The 8,207-nt window shown below is 35.7% G+C and overlaps 1 non-coding gene across 1 annotated transcript; it reads right to left on the bottom strand.

The window, feature by feature from the left end:
• Positions 1-6,135: 6,135 nt before the first annotated feature.
• Positions 6,136-6,241, bottom strand: LOC122033120. The gene has a single exon (XR_006126379.1). It is a non-coding gene; the product is annotated as a small nucleolar RNA R71 (small nucleolar RNA).
• Between the last annotated feature and the right edge of the window lie 1,966 nt (positions 6,242-8,207).

Raw genomic sequence — 8,207 nt, 5'->3', positions numbered from 1 at the left:
AAAACCTCTAAGACTTCTACTGTATTCCTCTTCTAACCTCGGACGTTGAGGAGGAGAGGATGGCCGGCCACACCAAGGAAGAAAAAGAGGGAGAAAATAGAATAGAGTTCTTGTCATGAAGGCACCTCTACCCCCTCTTTTATAATCCTTGGTCTTGGCAAATAAGGAAATTTTAATAAAAACTTCCTTAATTCCTTTGCCATGAAAAATAAATTTAATTGATATAAAATCAATTTCTCTTTTATTAATCAACATGGTCGGCCACAATAATCTAAGCAAAGGAAATTTTAATTCAATCAAGAATTAAAACCTTCCTAATTTGTTTCCAGAAATTTTAAAATAAAATTTCTCTAATAATTTTTATCCCTTCATGATTGGTTTATAAAAAGAAAATTTAATAAATTAAAATCTTTCTTTTAAATATGTGGATAAAAAGAAAGTTATCTCTAAAAATTAAAATCTCTTTTAATCTACAAATAAGGAAAGATATCAAATCTTTTCTTAATCTTTTGTAGAAACTTATAAAAGAGACTATTTAATTTTTAAACTCTCTTTTAAATCATGAACATGGTTAAAAAGGAAAGTTTTCTTAAAATTTAAAATCCACCTTTTAATCAACAAATAAGGAAAGATTTCAAATTTTAAACTCTTTTAAACATGTAGATGATTTACAAATAAGGAAAGTTTTTACCAAAAATTAAAACCATCCTTTTAATCTACAAATAAGGAAAGTGATTAATTTCTTCTCTTAATCTTTTGTAGAAAGCTATAAAAGGAAATTTTTAATTTTTAAACTCTCTTTTAAAAACCTTGATATCCACATAAGAAATAATTTTAATAAAAATCCCTTTTAATATTCTAGTGGCCGGCCACCTAAGCTTGGGACCCAAACTTTGGTCGACCACCAACTTGGCTTATCCACTTGGTCTTGGCCGGCCTTAGCTTGGGTTCCAAGCTAACTTGGCCGACCCCATTGGATGGGTAAGAAGGTGGGTATGTGGTGGGTATAAATCTCTATATACAAGAGGCTACGATAGGGACCGAGAGGAGGAATTGGTTTTAGTCTCCCGATGAAATTAAGCATCCCATGTTCGCTCCGAACACACAACTTAATTTCATCAATAATAATTCATTCCACTAGAGAACTATTATTGAACTACCGTACCAATCCCAAATTACATTTTGGGCTCTTTCTTATTATGAGTGTGTTAGTCTCCCTATGTTTAAGATAACAAATGTCCACTAATTGAGTAAGTTACTGACAACTCACTTAATTAATATCAAGCTCCAAGAGTAGTACCACTCAACTTCATCGTCATGTCGGACTAAGTCCACCTGCAGGGTTTAACATGGCAATCCTTATAAGCTCCTCTTGGGGACATTCTCAACCTAGATTACTAGTACACAGTTTCCTTCTATAATCAACAACACACACTATAAGTGATATCATTTCCCAACTTATCGGGCTTATTGATTTATCGAACTAAATCTCACCCATTGATAAATTAAAGAAATAGATATCAAATATATGTGCTTGTTATTATATTAGGATTAAGAGCACACACTTCCATAATAATTGAGGTCTTTGTTTCTTTATAAAGTCAGTATAAAAGAAACGACCTCTAATGGTCCTACTCAATACACTCTAAGTGTACTAATGTAATTATATAGTTAAGATAAACTAATACCTAATTACACTACGACCTTTCCAATGGTTTGTTCCTTTCCATCTTGGTCGTGAGCTACTGTTTATAATTTATAAGGTACTGATAACATGATCCTCTGTGTGTGACACCACACACCATGTTATCTACAATATAAATTAATTGAACAACTACATTTATCATAAATGTAGACATTTGACCAATGTGATTCTTATTTCTAGATAAATGTTTATACCAAAAGCTAGGCTTTTAGTATACATCCTAACACTAAGAGTCATTCAAAAGTTGATTGACTTAGGACATTTTATATCATATTTCATTAATAAAAGGCAATGATTATTATATTTACTTCAGATTTGTGTTAGATGAATAAGTATAATAATGTCCTAGAGTAGTAGGTTCTAATCTACACCATATCAATTGATTGAATTGATAGTGGGAGCTTGTAGATATATATATAAACATTACTCTTAACTATTCCTAGTTAAACATGAATATGCAAGGATAATATTAATGCATTAAGACTAGCATGTAGGTCAATTGATGACTTAATTTCACAAGTCATGAATATGAGATATCAAGATGACATATGGGTATACATTAAAAAATATGTACTGAATTGATCTGCTATGAGATGTTTCATGGATCGTTATATGAGTATTTTAAATATTGTCATAGTGACTATTGGTATGAATAATCCTTAAACCTAAAGTCACTACGGTTCCCTACATAAGGAGTTGTGTACTTTGGTATCGACAAATGTCACCTGTAAATGTGGACTATAAAGTCAATCACTAGGTATGCAATAGGTTATGCGGAGGGATATGAGTGATGTAGATGGGATCTATCCCTTCCATATAATGAAAGTGATATCTGTGGACCCCTTGATTAAGTAGGATACAAGAATGCATGGTCATGCTCAAATCAGTCAATATGAAATATTGAGCTTATTTGATTGAGTGTGTCAAGTTAGGGATCAAGAAATACAAAGATTGATAAGAGGATGATGCAATCTATATCTCATTGATCAATCTAGATATCAAGAATAGAAGGACCAAGTCATACAAAATAATAGACACAGAAAAATTAGGTCGGATCTTAACATTCTTGCTACTTGGGTAGCAATGATGCATTGCTAGATGTCACTCATTATTTATCTATCTAAAATAATTTTTAATACATTCCCAATATTATGAGAGTCTATTGGGTCACACACAAAGAATATGTTGATTTAGAGATAGATTTAATTTAATTTGACTAAATTATTATGGGTCTTAAGATTATTGGGTTACTCATTGAGTTAGACTCATTGGGTTGGATTGAGTCTAATCCGAGTTAGACTCAATTGAATCCACACATTCAAGAAGGAAGATCAAAAGATAATAATGATTAATTTAGATTAATCATGCATTAATAAGAGGAAGACCAAAGGGTAAAAACCTTTGGTATTCATTAGATGAATATAAAAGTATTTTTTGCATTGTAATTTATACATGAGACTTATCTTCTTCTTCTTCCTCCTTCTCTTCTTCTTCTTGGTCGAAACTTCCTTGAGGGTTTGCTAGCACAACTGAGGCTCTTTCTTCTCCAAAAGGGTTGGCCAAGCCCCTAGAAGGGATCCGAGCACCCAAACTCTGAGTGCCCAGAGATGGTCTAAGCGCCTGGACCAGCTTCACCGGGCAGGTGCCTAGCCAGGCACCCAGGCAGTCTAAGTGCCCGAAGCTGGTCCAGGCACCTAGACTAAAAAAGGTCATCTGAAGCTGAGTTGGAGCACATCGACTAGCCGAGCCCGTATCAATGGTTCAGCGCCCGGAGGGGGTCCAGGCGCCCGAGGTGGATAAACTTCACATATGAAGTTTTGAAGAGAGCTCACCATGTCAGTACAGTCCATGCACCCGTGAGGGGATCCAAGTGCCCGGACAATGATGTGTGTAGATTGTATACTCTTGTTTAGAATGTTTTGACACACATTCACAAACTTTGCACATGCTTTATCTATGCTTTTTCATACTTCCAGCTTTGCTTTTAGCATATTTACTCTTTTTGTTCGGAGATCTGCTTTTGTACATTTTTTGTACACAGGAGTTGATTTTAGAGAAGAAATGATGTCCAAGGCAAGCAAACCAAAGGAGGAAGGCACCATCCTTGTGTGTCACACGACCCTACCATGGGGGGTTGCCCTGGCCGTGTGAGGTTCACCACCCGTGTGGTTGCAGCAGGAATGGGAGTGGTCATGGTCGTGTGAGCTTCACACGGTCATGCCCAATTTTGAAGCCAACAGGAGTCAGGTCGTGTACACCACACGGACTTGCAAGCTCTCCAGAATTGAAGCAGTGCTAGGCCGTGTATATTTACACGGTCGTTCAACATTCCCAGAGGCCAAGAATGTCCTGGCCGTGTGCACCACACGGTCGTGAAGGAGTACCAGAACAGGAGGCACCGTAGGCCGTGTAGATCTACACGGTCATGCAAGGGGCAGTGGTAGAGAATGCCATGGATGTGTGAGCATCACACGGCCGTGTCACCCTGGCAGAGAGGGGAGTAGGGCAGGCCATGTGAGCTTCATACGACCGTGTCTCGGGGTCGTGTAGTGCCCAAACCCCTCTTCTATATAAAGCTCTCTTCATAATTTGAAAGGGGATCTTCTCCCTTTTGGGGGAGAACGAGATTTGGGGTGTTCCTGCACCTTCTTGGAGGATTTTCAAGTGATTCAAGGGTAGATTCTTCAACGTATCGACTCCGGAATTGAGGATTGAATCCGAAGATCGTTCTTCATCGTAGATAAGTTTTTCTTCCCTTTCTTTTCTTGGATTTGGGATCAAGATGCTTGTAATCTTCTTATTTTCAGATTTCTTTCCTCGTTCTATGGATTAGATCTCTTGTTCTATGATGGAGGGAGTATTTGTAATGAATATTTGATGTAAAACTCTTGTGGATTTGCCAATTTCCTATTTCAATGATTTTGTCCTGTTTTGTATCTCTTTGATCTTGTGTGGAATGTTGTGATTTGGACCTAATGCCCATTCTTGATTGAATGTTTGAATACCTTGTGGATCTTGTAGAGATTATTTCCCATTCGATTTTCCGAGGGACGTTCGTGATAGGAACAAGCCCGTGTAAGGACGTTTGAGAGATGATCTTGAGGGTGAAATAGGGTTATTCAAGGGGGTAGGATAGATTGTATGTGTTCATATCTTATATCTTGATGCAGTTGAGGAGAGATGAATTCTTATGTTGATTATCCGAGGGACGCACGTGACAAGCAAGCCCGTGTAAGGACAACATAGATTCATCCCTAATTGATCACATTTAGGTATAGATTTCAGTCCTAGGCTGGTTGTCTGTTGCAAGAGGGAACCGACAACCTTCTAAAAATGATGGACAATCGAGGAATAAGATTTGATAGATCATTTACATTGAATAATCTTACAAAGAAACTGAAACTCCAAGAACATACCTTTATTATAGCCCTTATTCTTATTTTTTATTCTTTAATTTCTATGTTTTACTTTGCATAGTTGTACTTTGCTTTTGTCAATCTATTGATTTTTTGCTTAACTAATTCACGTTGAGATATCTTTAGTACTTATTTCAGTCCCTGTGGATACGATATCTTTTATTATTACTTACGATATTTCCATACACTTGCGGAACGTCAACATGTTTTTGGCGTCGTTGTCGGGGACTGCGCTATAATATTAGAGATTATCAAATGAGTTAGACTAAACATAACTTTTCTTTACATTAGCATAATTGTAACTAATCTTTAGAATTCTATTTTTCTTGTATATCTTTCTACTTCTTGTCAATTCCTTTTAGTTGCAATTCTAATTCTGCATTTTTAATTTCTAACATTCTAGTCTAACTTTTCTCTCTTTTGATTTAGTTTCTTTCTTCTTTTCTTTTGTAAACATATCTTGAAATCTTATTCTTGGCATATGAATTATTCTAGATAGTTTTCTTGTTCCTTTTGTCTTTTCTTTCTTGTTTTCATTATGCACTTTCTTTCTTGCAATTTAAATTCTGCATTTTCTTTCTTGCTTTTCATATTGCATTTTATTTCTTATTTTTGATTCTTGAATATCCATGAGCACTAACATGTCAAGCAGGCCCATGAGAAATTTTTCTACGCCTTTTTCTGCAAGATTTTTATCTCCCATTGTGCAACTTCAAATTGAAGCAGAAAGTTTCCAACTAGACTCAGAGTTAATTTTCACGATACAAAGTCACAAATTTGGAAGAGAAGTATTAGAAAGTCCTTATCTGCGTCTTGAAACATTTTTAGAGATTTGTGATATGGTGAAATGTGAAGGAGTGTCAGTAGATGCAGTTCGATTGATGACATTTCCTTTCAATATCAAGGATGAAGCAAGGACTTGGCTATATTCTCTCCGTCCTCAAAGCATCACAAGTTGGGAACAATTGGAGAAGCAATTTTTGAATCAATTTTTCCCTCCAAGTAGAACAGTGTATATGAGGAATTGCATAAAAAATTTTACTCAGGCATATGGAGAATCATTATTTGAAACATGGGATAGATTTAAGAGTCTTCAAAGACAGTGCCCTCATCATGGTTTTGAAAAATGGTTGATTCTACACATATTCTATGGGGGAATTTCTTTCTCAGATAAGAGTTTATTGGATTCATCAGCTGGAGGTTCATTTATGGACAAAAGTGTAGATAAAGCATATATGTTAATTGATCAAGTGATATTGAACCTCCATGAATGGTCGAACATAGGTTGGATGAAATCTCCCTCAAACATTCAAGAAGTACAAGCCATAAATGCTATAGAGCCTGTCAAGCAAATTGTAACTCAACCATCTATGAGTTTTGAAAATCACATGTCACAGAACGGGAAGTTCAAACATTTGGGGGCAGAGATTGAAAGTATTATTTCAAAATAGTTTAAATAAGATCCCCCTCCTTCATAGACAAGATCTCGTGAAAAGTGTGATGATGTTGGGTTGAGAATTGGAAAAAATCATGAAGAACTTCTGAAGAAGGACATGTTTAAAATTGAGGAGAAGAATAATAGAAGATCACAAGAACTCAGTTCCATTTCTCCAAGAAGTTCCCAAAGGTCACAAGTACCTTTCCCTCAACGATTGATCGCACCAACACTAGATAAGCAAGTTGGTCCTCCTCTAAAAGCTCAAAGGGAATTTGGGAAAAAAAAGTTCAATCTTTCCCAGGACCTTCACTAAGGGTTCCTTTTCCACAAAGGTTAGTGGGGGTCAATGAAAATAAAGACTTCAGCAAATCCTGCGATACTAATATGGTTGAGTGCAGATTTTTGAATGTATATGAAGATGAAGACTCTTAAGATGAGGATTTTATTGATAATGCAGTGGTAAATAAGTTTTCAGATCTACCTCCAAATTTTATAGGGTGTTATAGTGACATTGAACTTTCATATGATAAATGTGATGTGGTAGATCAACTTAAAACTGCAAGTGAAGTTATTGATCCTCTTGTTATTGATTCTCCTATTGAGAACATAGATGTTGGTTTATTTTTTGATGATTGTGTTGATGATGATGATATGGAAGAATGTGTAGGGAGTTGTGTTATGGAAGCAGCATCTCAAGGAACACCACCTTTGTTCATACAACCCTTAGAGGTTGTAAGAATTGATCATGTTGTGGAACAATGTGTAGGGACTCATGTAGATATGGTTGAGTCTCAAGAATCACCATCTTTGATATCACCAACACCTGAGCCAGAGCCAGAACCATCATTTGATTCAGAGGAATTCACTTCTACATGTTTAGAAATTTCAGGTATCTCTCAGCAAAGTAAGGTTAGTACTTCTTGTGATCTTTTAGAAAATTTTATAGAGGTACCTATTATTGACTTTGTTGGATGTGATTCAGTTTTTATTTCTTATTCTGTTTATCTTAATATGGTTATGACTCTATCTTATCTAATATGCTTGTGGGAGATTTGTATTTTCTTTGCATGTGCAGATTTCACCTGGGTTAATGATTGGAAGCTCAATCTGAACCGTCTTCGACCACCCGAAAGAACTTTAAAGAAGACGAAGATGGAGAGAGTATTACTACTTTTTAATGCAAATGTTGAAAGATCCCACCAAAATAAGAACCCTTGGTAGGAGGGTGATAAAATATCTTACCCCTCCAAGAACAAGATTTAGATGAATCTAATGAGGTGGTCAAGCTAATGACCTTAAACAAGTGCTTCTTGGGAGGCAACCCAAGTTCAATCTTGTTTTCATTTTCTAGTTTCATTTTAGTTTTATTTCTTTCCTTATAATAAACTTGTATCCTCTACTTAATTTTTCTTGTCTATCTTATTTTTATAGATTTCAAAGTTATGGAGGAATGTGAGCATTAGATAGAGGAGTATCTTTAAAAACATGAATTCTAACCATTTGGAGCTCATCACTTGGTAACTTCTCTAAACATCATAAATCTCCTCCATATATCATTTCTAGTTTTCATTGGGACAATGAAAAGTTTAAGTCTGAGGGGATGCATTTGATTTGCTTTGTTAGTTTTCGTTTTTTGCTTATGTCTTGC

Source organism: Zingiber officinale, chromosome 11A, assembly GCF_018446385.1.
Source record: "Zingiber officinale cultivar Zhangliang chromosome 11A, Zo_v1.1, whole genome shotgun sequence".
NCBI lineage: Eukaryota > Viridiplantae > Streptophyta > Magnoliopsida > Zingiberales > Zingiberaceae > Zingiber > Zingiber officinale.
Note: the sequence above shows the minus strand (reverse complement) of the source record. Positions and strands in the feature narration are given on the sequence as shown.